This window comes from Bombina bombina, chromosome 1 (genome assembly GCF_027579735.1).
Source record: "Bombina bombina isolate aBomBom1 chromosome 1, aBomBom1.pri, whole genome shotgun sequence".
Classification (NCBI taxonomy): Eukaryota; Metazoa; Chordata; class Amphibia; order Anura; family Bombinatoridae; genus Bombina; species Bombina bombina.
In genome coordinates this window covers 117,620,937-117,634,305 of record NC_069499.1, presented here as the reverse complement: position 1 = coordinate 117,634,305, position 13,369 = coordinate 117,620,937, and positions in this window count along the sequence as shown.

Below are 13,369 nucleotides of genomic sequence, written 5' to 3'. Positions count from 1 at the left end.
AAGCATTTACAACCATTTGTGCCATAATTGCACAAGCTGTTTGTAAATAATTTCAGTGACAAACCTAAAATTGCGAAACATTTTAGTTTCTTTAAAATTTGATCACATTTGGTGGTGAAATGGTGGCATTAAATATACGAAAATGGGCCTAGATCAATACTTTGGATTGTCTATTACACTACACTAAAGCTAAAATTAACTCTACAAGCTCCCTACATGCTCCCTAATTAACCCCTTCATTGCTGGGCATAAACACGTGTGGTGCGCAGTGGCATTTAGCAGCCTTCTAATTACCAAAAAGCAATGCCAAAGCCATATAAGTCTGCTATTTCTAAACAAAGGAGATCCCAGAGAAGCATTTACAACCATTTATACCATAATTGCATAAGTTGTTTGTAAATAATTTCTGTGAGAAATCTAAAGTTTGTGAAAAAATGTGTGAAAAAGTGAACCATTTTTTTTATTTGATCGCATTTGGCGGTGAAATGGTGGCATGAAATATACAAAAATGGGCTTAGATCAATACTTTGGGATGTTTTCTAAAAAAAATATATATACATGTCAAGGGATATTCAGGGATTCCTGACAGATATCAGTGTTACAATGTAACTAGCGCTCATTTTGAAAAAAAGTGGTTTTGAAATAGCAAAGTGCTACATGTATTTATGGCCCTATAACTTGCAAAAAAAGCAAAGAACATGTTAACATTGGGTATTTCTAAACTAAGGACAAAATTTAGAAACTATTTAGCATGGGTGTTTTTTGGTGGTTGTAGATGTGTAACAGATTTTGGGGGTCAAAGTTAGAAAAAGTGTGTTTATTTCCATTTTTTCCTCATATTTTATAATATTTTTAATAGTAAATTATAAGATATGATGAAAAAAATGGTATCTTTAGAAAGTCCATTTAATGGCGAGAAAAACGGTATATAATATGTGCGGGTACAGTAAATTAGTAAGAGGAAAATAACAGCTAAACACAAACACCACAGAAATGTAAAAATAGCGCTGGTCCTTAAGGGAAAGAAATTGAAAATTGCCTTGTCCTTAAGGGGTTAAACTCAAAATATAATCTTCCAGAAATTGTTTATTTATGGAAAATAAGAAGACCAAACTTGACTGCTTTATCATTATTTTAATTGCTTGTTTCTACTGTAATTTGCTATGGTACTATGCTTGTTCCTGCCTCCTAGGGACATTGTGCAGTGCATACTATTTACTGAAAGGGACAGTATACACCAATTTTCATGTAACTGCATGTAATAGACACTATTATAAAGAATAATATGCACAGATACTGATCTAAAATTCCAGTATAAAACAGTTTAAAGCTTACTTAGAAGGTCCAAGTTTAGCTCTGTTCAAAAGGTTAGATGGAATACCTACTAAAAGTTCCGCTGCATATGAAAAGACTCTTTACACAAACAGGAGCAAGCTGGAGTAGGTATACGTTAGTATACTTTAAAACTTTGGGGCTTGGTTAGGAGTCTGAAAATAAGCAAAACAATACAATTTTTTTTAAAAAAACGTATAGGCTATATAAATGGATCATCTACAAACATTTATGCAAAGACAAATCTAGTGTATAATGTCCCTTTAAAGGTACATTAAAGTGAAACAAGTTCCATTTGTTTCTGCTTTAAAGGGACAGTCAACACCAGACTTTTTGTTGTTTAAAAAGATAGATAATCCCTTTATTACCCATTCCCCAGTTTTGCAAAACCAACACTGTTATATTAATACACTTTTGACTTCTGTGACTAACTTGTATCTAAGCATCTTCTGACCGCCCCTAATCACATGACTTTTAGTTATTATCTATTGACTTGCATTTTAGCCAATTAGTGCAGTGTCTGCCACTAGCCACGGGCGTGATCACAATGCTATCTATAGGGCCTACATGAGCTTGCTCTCCCCTGCTGTGAAAAGTAAATAAAATAGAGGCGGCCTTCAAGGGCTTAGAAATTATCATATGAACCTTCCTAGGTTTGCTTTCAACTAGAATACCAAGAGAACAAAGCAAAATTGTTGATAAAAGTAAATTGGAAAGTTGTTTAAAATTACATGCCCTATTTGAAAAATGAAAGGTTTTTTTGGACTTGACTATCCCTTTAATATCTCACCTCTCTCTTTATTATCATTTTATGACCGTGTTCTCACCCCCCCCCCCCATCTTCATCCTCCATTTTTTCTTGCTATGTAGCTGCTGACAATAGGTTAATTTTGTCCCTGCTTAGTCTGCAGAGCAGTAAGACCTACATTTACATATTGTAGGTGCATTACATTACAGAGATGCATAAACATACAGCTTTCTTTTGTCAAATTTATATTTTATAATATAATATAATAATTTAAATATTTTTTTGTAAATATCATTTTTATTGAGAGATATTTATATCAATTTGAGTGAAAATAACAAACAAAACAATAAATGAATATGTTTTTGTAACAATGATTCACAAAATATTAGTCAGATTTGTGATGTACAGATCTCTCACTATTTTATAACCATGACACATAGTTTCTCAAGTTTATGATCAAGTAAACAAAGTGCATCATAGATGGAATTGTTCAGCATAGTAAACAAGAGCTGATAACAAACGTTTCTCTTCCCATTGGTAATAAGGTCAACATATTAATAGTTAATATTTACTTTGATAATATTAGATGATTGCCATAAATTAAATAGGTATTTAATGCATCGGGGGGGAAAATAAAGCGAAAGGGAAACTTGCATGGAAATAAATTAATAATCATTAGTGAGACATTACTGTGGTATATTAAAAGAGGGTAGTCACTAGCATGGAGACTCATGTGCTATAAGTCTAGGCAATGTCAAGAACAATTAAAAAAAAAAATTGGTGGGAGGAATCACAATTTGAAAAAAGTAAAAGGACCAGAGAAAATGAGTAAAAAGGAAGGGGATGTAGAAAGGAATTAGGAGTAAAAGTTTTTCTTCCCTCTCTTGCTCCAAGATAGATCTGCCTAGGTTACAATATTTCATATTGGAGTTGCAGCAAATGTGCCCAGAAATTAAAAGTAGAGATCCAATTAATAATTGTTCTGGCATATATTCTATAATCACCTGTGCTTGTGACATTGCAATTGCATGTTTTGTTGCAGTAAGGGAATAAATTGGTAGCATTTTATCTGGCTTCCTTATTTTAGGTATATGTAATTGCCGGAGGAGACCCATCTCTGGTTTTGTAAGGCTTTAATCTACCTTTGGTAAGCCATGTCAAAGATAGGACTACTAGTAGAACCCCTTAAAGCTAGAACTACTTCTCTGGACGTCTAGTAGAACCCCTTAAAGCTAGAACTACTTCTCTGGACCTCTAGTAGAACCCCTTAAAGCTAGAACTACTACTCCTTTTTCCCCATAGTGTTACTTTTTGGTGTTCTTTTTATTTGGTGAGCCATGTCAAAGAAAGATTCCTAGAGGCCATGTAGTTTGAGTCACTCCCACCATATTTGAGCCCCTTTTACAACTAAACCACATTCCCTTAAACATAGGCGAGAGGACTGAGGGAATATCCTTTGTCGTATGGAAGGTACTAGATGCCATCTAGTAGTAAGTTTGCAAAACAATTCACAGAGGGTTTCACAATGTAATGTATGTCTGGTAAATATAAGGTTTCTGAACCATATCTCGGTCTCTGTGGTGAAACCTAAATCTCTTTCCCAAGCTAAGAACTGGACTAACTTGTGTTGTTCTTCACCCACTAGTAGAACCTTATAATGATAAAGAGTCATTATAGCTCAAGCTACTTGTCCTTTTTTCCCATAGTGTTACTTATCAGGGTTCCTTTCTTCTGAATACACAACATAAAAGACTGCTCAAACAAGTAAGCTCAAATTGTATTAACGGGAGATCAAAAGTAGTTCTCAGGCTGGGAAACTCCGCCCATGGTCATTTCTAAACCTGTCCTCAGGCTTCCCTAAGAGGCCAAACTTTGAGGATATCTGAACTGGAGCACAGGTGAAATAATCAGCTGATTTTTAAAAATTGTTATTTTACCTGCTCTCATCCAAAGTAATATTGAAAATCTGGCCTGTTGGGGAGGCCTAAGGACAGATTTGAAAAACAGTGTCATAGAGGCTTCCTATGCTAATTATATCATGTGTACTCAAAATCATTGCATGAGAATCAGGTACACATTTACGAACCCCAGATGTACAAGAATGTGCTGCCGTAGTAAGGCTTGTTAAACCTCATACCATATCTGAATGTCTGTTGTGACTTCCCATGCTGATAGGTGAGATGAATGGGCAGCATCATGATATATGAAGTTATGAAGGGCCAAGACTCCATACTGTAATGGGTCTTATCTCTTTCCACACATAGGGCTAGATTACAAGTGGTGAGCTATTTTGCGCTCTTGCTCCAGCATTAAATTAGCTAAAATTTACATTTTTGTGCAAATCAAATAGCGCTCCTATTACAAGTTGAAAGTAAATAGTTTGCACTCGAGCAAAACCTGACTCGCGCAGACTTTGGATATCGCTACCATGTTAACTTATTCTCCCCATAGATTTCAATGGATTGTGCAAACTGAAAAAAATGTAACACCTAAACGTGCGCACTAACCAGAACTGAGCTATTAATATTGTACATTCCAATGTTCTACACATTGAAATAAATGTAATATATATATATATAACTATAATTGTATATATTTAAATAGCTATATAGGTATAGATATATTAAATAAAATATATTTAGATATATACAGAAATATATTTAGAAATATAAAGAACATTGTGAAGAACATTGGAATGTACAATATGAGAATCGCGATTCGGGTTTGGCAAATTTAGTGGCCATAAAAGTTCCACATACATGAGATACGAAGTAGAATGTTTTAAAAACTATGCTTAATGGTTGTGATCCGCTTTTGCAATAACATCACTATACATCTCAGTAGTGACCCATCAAATTTACCATAGTAACATACATACATGTTTGTAGGGGTCCACTCGTATGCACTTGGGTATCAGATATCTTATGGTGTATTGATATAGATATGTTTACATTTAAATTCATATTATGGGTTATTATGGGAATATAAGCCCACACAATCAAATAGAGCACTTTAGTTAAGTCTGTATTTTTAAAGACCGGACCTTAACGGTCATTTATGCCTGATGAAACGGCTGATTTTGTAGCCGTGGATCACGTAATGAAAGGGGGGGACACATTTGTGTGCTCCCCGACATACACTACTTTGTTTTTATTGAGTTTTAAATAAATAAATAATTATTTTAAATAGTAGTGGGAGTATGCCTGATAAATACAGCATTATATACCTGGCTATCCAGTAAGGATATTCGATTTGTTCCAGATATCTGGAGTTGGTGAGCTTGTACACCTTAAGATATCAGTCTGCTTCCATAAGCACATCAGGGTGCTTTCCCCAAATGTGAGTACCCTAATATATGTGTGCTTATACAGCTTAGATAAATATTGTCTAATATGCACATGAGGCGCCTCTCTGTTTGATCAATATTTTAGGACTGCATCACCCTGAGTGTGAGAAGCTGTGTAGCCTCTCTGCCAAAATAGAAGATTTACTTTGTGACACTTTTGGTTGGTACAGCATAGACCTCTACAGCTTGAAAATACATTCCAGAGACATTTCTTTTGGAATTTATATATTCCTTTTTGAATTTACACTATAAGCCCCCTCTATGGGCTGTTTATAGCTCATATATAATATGTGTGTGTATATGTATGTGTGTGTATGTATTTTGGCGTATGTGTGGACTAGGGCCACCATAAGCATTTGTGGGGCCCTTGCCAAGACACATTTGTGGAACCACTTAGACCTCCTGACACCATAAATAAATACATCTTAACTAAATACGACCTATACATTGCACCATCTCATAACCTCACCACTGACTTTGAGGGGCCTCCCAAAGAGCGGGTGCCAAAGGGCATGCCTGGTGTGGACATACACATACACATATATACTTACACACATAGAAATCCACACACACTCATATAAGATCCTACACACATTTCCCTTCCCAGTACACCTTGTTGAATACCATAGCCCTTTAAATTACTTTAAAGGGACACTAAACCCAAACATTTTCTTTCATTATTCAGATAGAGCATGCATTTTTAAGCAACTTTCTAATTTACTCCTATTATCAATTTGTCTTTGTTCTCTTGATATCTTTATTTGAAAAAGCAGTAATGTAAGGTTTGGAGCCAGGCCATTTTTGGCTCAGCACCTGGGTTGCGCTTGCTGATTGGTTTGCTAAATTTAGCCACCAATCAGCAAGTGCTACCCAGGTGCCAAGCCAAAAATGGTTCAGGTCTTAAGCTTACAGTTCTGCTTTTTCAAATCAAGATACGAGAAAGAAGAAACTGATCATAGGAGTATATTAGAAAGCTGATTAAAATTGCATTCTCAATCTGAATAATGAAAGAAAAAATGTGGGTTTAGTATCCCTTTAAGATTTTCTTTTAATAATAGACATATATTTTATGTTTAACATGTATTAATATAACTGAAATGTTTTATTTTAATTTGTTTTACATGTGTTTTGTTATACATTTATTAAAGCCTTAGGACTTTAATTCACTTAAGTCTTAAGTTCCGCTAACATTTTAAAGGGACACTCAAGTCAAAATAAACTTTTAGGATTCAGATACAGCATGCCATTTTAAGACACTTTTCAATTTAGCTCCCTTATCAAATTTTGCACATTCTTTTTATATTCACTCTTTCTGGGGAACAAGATCCTACTGAGCATGTCCACAAGATCACAGGGTATACATATACTAGTCTGTGATTGGCTGATGTCTGTCACATGATACAGGGGGTGGGAAATAGGAGAAGAAATAAATTTGTCAGAAAAAAATATACTGATTATTTGAACTTCAGAGTAGGTGTTAAATCATTATTTTTAGTATACAGTTGTTAATTATGCAATTATACTGCATTGACTGGTTCTTTAAGTACTGTTATGTATTGCACAACGTATAACTCATCACTTATAATTTGATCATTGTTTAGCACAGCCATGCTATCTATTGAAAGTATAGGCACTCAAAAGAAATGTCAGCCCGCTCTCAGCCGTGTTATCATTTTTACCATGGACTTGTAGTATCAGATTGTGCGCTATTCTGCCCTTTGTATAGTGCACCCTGTGCTCAACTAACAGTCTGGACCAGACTAGTTAGACAACAATATACAACAAATTAAGACTACAAAAATAACAAAAGTAGAATAAAATAGAAAGCCTTCCTTTGAGAGTTGAACCTATTAGTTTCTTATAAATTCTAAAAGTCATATATTAAAAAAAAAATTGACTACACAAGGAAAAACAGGAACTTCTAAATAGCTTATTAACAAGCAATAAGAAGGAATTAGGGATTTTTTTTCTTGCTGTATTGCCTAAGGCGACAATTAAGACCAAATTATAGCAAATAAGAGTCATATTTTTTTTTTCTTTCGCTTGTTAAATAATTATAAAACTTTAAAGAATAAACTGCCATCTGCTACTTAGTGGGTTTACAGTGAAATGCATTTTTTTAGGAGTTTTAGCATCCTTTTCCGTTAAAGGGATATGAGACTCAAATGTTCTTTTCTGATTTAGACAGAACATACCATATTTAAAAAGCTTCCAACTTACCTCTGTTATCAAATTTGTTTAGTTCCCATGATATTCTGTATTGAAGAGATACCTAAGTAGGCATCTGGTGCACTTCATGGTAGAAAATAGTGCTTCCATTTAGTGCTTTTGCAAATGGATAATATTCTTATAAAACTGCTGCCATATAGGGCTCCAGAAATGGGCCGGCTCCCAAGCTTACATCCCTGATTTTCAACAAAAGATACCAAGAGAATGAAGAACAATTGATCAAAGAAGTAAATTAGAAGATTGTTTAAAATTGCATGCTCTATTTGAACCATGAAAGAAAAAAAAATGGGTTCAATATCCCTTTAAATCTGGGACCGAACCTGTATGTACTTTTAATGTTTTCATGTAGGTGGAAATAGTTACGGGAAGATTTGATGGCGCTATCAGTCGTGTTATATTTGTTATCTTTAATGACCCATGCATTTTAAAATACTTTGGAGCAGAAATGGAAACATAATGATCTTAATTTTTATTTCAGTACAGATGTAGATACCTTGTTCCCCCTAACCCGACATTTATTTTGCAGTGTAGCTCCCCATTCCTCCCTCTACCTTCTTTTTTTATGGCAGTGTATGACCCATTCCATTCCCTCCCTCCTCCCTCTACTGCTGGACCACCAACCTCCTGTTTTCCCTCCCACACCTCCTGCGGGCACCAGCAGATGATCGCTACAGAAGGTGACACACACAGTGTCACCATCTGTAACAATCTGGCATGTGCCTTCATATGGAACTGGAGCACCAATAGTGCTTCAGTTCCATATGCAGGCAGATGCCTAGAGCTCAGGAACTCCAGCTCTCAGCTGTAACTTTACAGCCGAGACTGCTGGAGCTTCCTGCAGCTCGGACATATATATATAACAAAAGAAGGAAGGCACTCTGCGGAATTACATAGGGGTAATCTTTTTAATCCCTTGTTACAAGGGATTAAAAAGATTACCCCTATGTAAATCTGGAGAGTGCCTTCCTTTTTTTGTTATATGCAAGTATTTGTAGTGCACCCCGGTGTGAGACGGTTAACGTGAGTGCTTATATTTATATATATATATGTATCTCAAGCGGTACAATAGGCAAAGCACCGCATGACGTATATATACTATATGTCCATTTGGGTTAAGGAGTTAAAGGGACATGAAGCCCAACATTTTTCTTTCATTATTCAGATACAGAATACAATTTTAACAAAGTTTCCAATTTACTTCTATTATAAAATTTGCTTCATTCTCATGTTACTCTTTGTTGAAGAGATACCTAGGTAGGTAGCGTGCACATGCCTGAAGCACCACATGACAGGAAATAGTGCTGCCATCTGGTGCTCTTGTTAATGTATACCATTGTTGCAAAACGGCTGCCATATAGTGCTGCAGACACGTGCACACTCCTGAGCTTACATCCCTGCTTTTCAACAAAGGATAACAAGAAAGCAAAGAACATTTGATTATAGAAGTAAATTGGAAAGTTGTTTACATTGTATTCTGTAACTGAATAATGAAAAAATGGGATTTATATTCTTTTAATAAACATTTATTCTGTGGCTGCCGTTGTATAAAGTTTATTAAGGGTTAAAAGACTATCAAAGACGAGCAGTTTCCATCAGCAGCTAATATAGAAAGGATATCTAAATATATGGTGCTGGTATCATGTTTTAGGCAGCAATGTCTGGAGCTTCCTTCTATTTTAAATGAATCTGCTTATTTCTGAGCAATATCTGTAATCCTCAGGGCTGATGCTCCCAGGTCTTTTAATTATAGAGCTGCTCAGACAGTTGTTCAAGACGCGCGTACAATGAGACAGCAACAGAAGGGCTTCACAACTCTATTTATAATTCACCTGTTCCTATCATCTCTAAATTCACTTTATATCTGCACTGATGTGATGATTTACATTTCCCAGATGTGGTGACTGCTTTTATAGTTCTGACAATGACCTAGAATTTGGATTTTAATCCTTGCAGGAAATGAAGATGAAAATAGTATGAAAGAGGAAAGACATAAAACAAACAGACAGACAGAGAGACACAGACAGAGATAGATGCTACATAGACAGACCAACATATATAGATATATGATAGATAGATAGATAGATAGATAGATAGATAGATAGATAGATAGATAGATAGATAGATAGATAGATAGATAGATAGATGATACATAGACAGACAGATGATACATAAACAGATAGATAGATAGATAGATAGATAGATAGATAGATGATAGATAGATAGATAGATAGATAGATAGATAGAATGATAGATACATAAATAGATAGATGATACATCAACAGATAGATAGATCGATAGATAGATAGATGATACATAAACAGATAGATGATAGATAGATAGATAGAACAACAAACAGATAGATAGGTAGGTAGATAGATAGAGACATAGACCGATAGATAGATAGATAGATAGATAGATAGATAGATGATACATAAACAGATAGATGATAGATAGATAGAACAACAAACAGACAGATAGGTAGGTAGATAGATAGATAGATAGATAGATAGATAGATAGATAGATAGACCAATAGATAGATAGATAGATAGATAGATAGATAGATAGATAGATAGATAGATAGAGAGATACATAAATAGATAGATGATACATCAACAGATAGATGATAGATAGATAGATAGATAGAAGAACAAACATATAGATAGGTAGGTAGATAGAGACATAGACCGATAGATAGATAGATAGATAGATAGATAGATAGATAGATAGATAGATAGATAGATAGATGATAGATAGATAGATAAACAGATAGCTGATAGATAGATAGATAGATGATAGATAGATAGATAGATAGATAGATAGATAGATAAACAGATAGATGATAGATAGATAGAACAACAAACAGATAGATAGGTAGGTAGATAGATAGAGACATAGACCAATAGATAGATAGATAGATAGATAGATAGATAGATAGATAGATAGACAAATAGATAGATAGACCAATAGATAAATAGATAGATAGATAGATAGATAGATAGATAGATAAATAGATAGATAGACCAACGAACAGATAGATGTCCATCGTGGATACCATAGTGTGAGTCAGCTGAATGGGTCTGATCGTTCAGCCTGCTTTCCTTGCACTGTCAAGCACCAGATCGTTTGTGAGTAAATTGTATCACTCTTTTAGGTTTCTAAGACGGCCAAACGTATTTCACAATTGGATTGATATTTTAGTTGTGTCTTGTGTGAGGAAGTGGCAAATTTTGGAGATTTTTTAAGGTGGAAACGGCAGAAGTTGGCCAAAGATGTGAGGAGTGAGAGATCTGAGTGAAGTATGACCTCAGCACCTGGGTTGCATCGAGAGAAGGTTTTTTGAGGATAGGTGTGACTAGTGCATGTTTAAGAGATGAGGAGAAATATACCGATGGTGAGGAAGAGGTTACAAATGTGTGCGAGGATAGGGGTAAGGGTGGGAGAGAAGGAACGGGAGTAGCCATATGGCTAAGAGTTGGAAACGTCACATTGACAACAAAAAAAAAAGACTTTTTCTGAGGGCGGGAGGGGGCAGAAGTTTTCAGCCAAATAAAGGTACTTTTTAGCAATGGTAAATCCTAGCATTTTTGAAACGATACGATTTACCATCGTTTTAAGTATTGAAACTTTCAGTATAGGTACCACAGGCAAAAGCAACTATTTCATATGCCCATATAAAGGTAAAAGAGCTATTTGTAAATAATATAATACACTCCAGCAGATAAAATGAATCATTGGGAATAAATTAAAATGTTGAAAAATTTAGGGTACTCTGTCCCATACGAGTAATAAACTTCATATAGACTAATATTCCCCCAGTTAGACATTTCCTTAATTCTCAAATATGCCCACAGTCTGCAAATACTGTCTGGAATGGTGTTTACTGTATACTACATCTCCCAGTTGGTTAATTACATAAATTAAAATAACTTTGTATAAGTTTAAGTGTATTGGGAGCGATTTTATTCTGGCACCGAAAACTAGGCTTTAATTAAGTGAAATATATAAAAAAAAACACATTCATATTAAATAGTATAGTATTTCTTGGGTTGACTTTTATATTCTGTTTCCTTTGTGTTGAAATGTAGAAGTAATTGCTCATAATATTTCATGGCCTTTTTTATTACATTTAAATAAATCATTTTGGATTGTGAGACTCCTGAGTATTTCTCGTGTGTAAGTGGCAAGTGTCAGGCTTCAAGCTCAATTCGGTATTTATTAAAGGGATGGTGTACTGTAACATTTTCTCTCTTTTAATGTCTTGTGAATTATCCATTTTATCTGCTGGAGTTTAAGAAATTGTTTATAAGCAGCTCCTTTATCTTTAGTTTTGTGATTTGAAATAGTTGATTTTGCCTGTTTGAACTACCACCTCTACTGACAATTTACTACTTTACTGGTTATGGAAAAGCTATGTAAACTCATCAGTAGAACTAAGCCTCCTGGGGGGTGGAAGAATGACTCTTCTCTAGCTCATTTAAAATAGTATTTCTGCAGCTGCTTTGAATACAATTAATTCCTATAAGCGGCCTGAATACAGCATCCCTTAAATTTAAAATCATGCAGGATAAACTCCAGTCTCTCTATGTGCATTAGAAAAAATGTTTAGAGGTAAATTATGTGAAAAGCAGTCAAAAGAAATAATGAAACTACACAAAAGCTTGTGTTTCTCAATATATGATTTACTATTTTATTGTGGACTTATTTCTCAGTTTAAACTCAAAATGAAATTCTTTTGGAAATGTGCATAGTAACCAATCTTTTTAATAATATGTCTATTTATTTATTTTGCCTATATTCCCTTCCTCTGAAAACTGTGTTTTTCTGCTTCATTGAAGGGGGCTATAAAAAAAATATAAATTTTGTGCTGTAGGAAATTTTTTCTCAACTGCGGTCCTCAAAAAAAAAAACACAACAGGTCAGGTTTTCATTATAGCTGAACCAGAGCACAGGTGAAATAATCAGCTTATGGGTGAGAACAGGTTAGTAAGCATGGTGCTACTTATCAGCTGATTATTTCCCCTGTGCACTGGTTCAGCTATAATGAAAACCTGGCTTGTTATAGAGTAAAGCCTGATGAAACAGCTTGTTGCTGAGAAATGCGTCGCTTGATTTTAATTTTTTAAGTAAAGTTTATAACTCTTATACAAAAAACACTTGCTATTGTGTATTATTTGGATCTATCCTTGGTCCACTGGATTTATGCCGATTGCCTCCTGTGGAAGCCTTGTCATAGTCTGTTGGGTGACTGTATTGATCCCTTCCTGCCTGAATAGCATCAATGAAGATGCTATACAAAATGTGAGTATATTTAAACTATACACACTATTGCTCTTTGGGTTAAGACTGTACTAGGCCATATAGGCACCTTGTGTCTTTTTGTATCTTTATCACAGAATATCCATCTCTATTCCAAGAGGTCGGTCTGCTGGGTGACTGTCATAGATCCCAGACTGCTCCCACTGCACTAATTGGAGTGCTCCAAAGATTGTGAGTTTAATATAGCACAACTTGATCATTTATTTTGTCTGGAACAAACAATATTGGGCCATGTGGCGCATCTGTCTCTCTTCTCGTCTATTGTTATAGAGTACTTGAGGACCGTGGTTGAGAAGCACTGTTGTAGGACATACTCCACATTTTCTATATCAAACCTGATAATGATGAGACTATAAGAAACTAAGAAAGTGTCTGCATTGTTTATGTTATGAAGCAT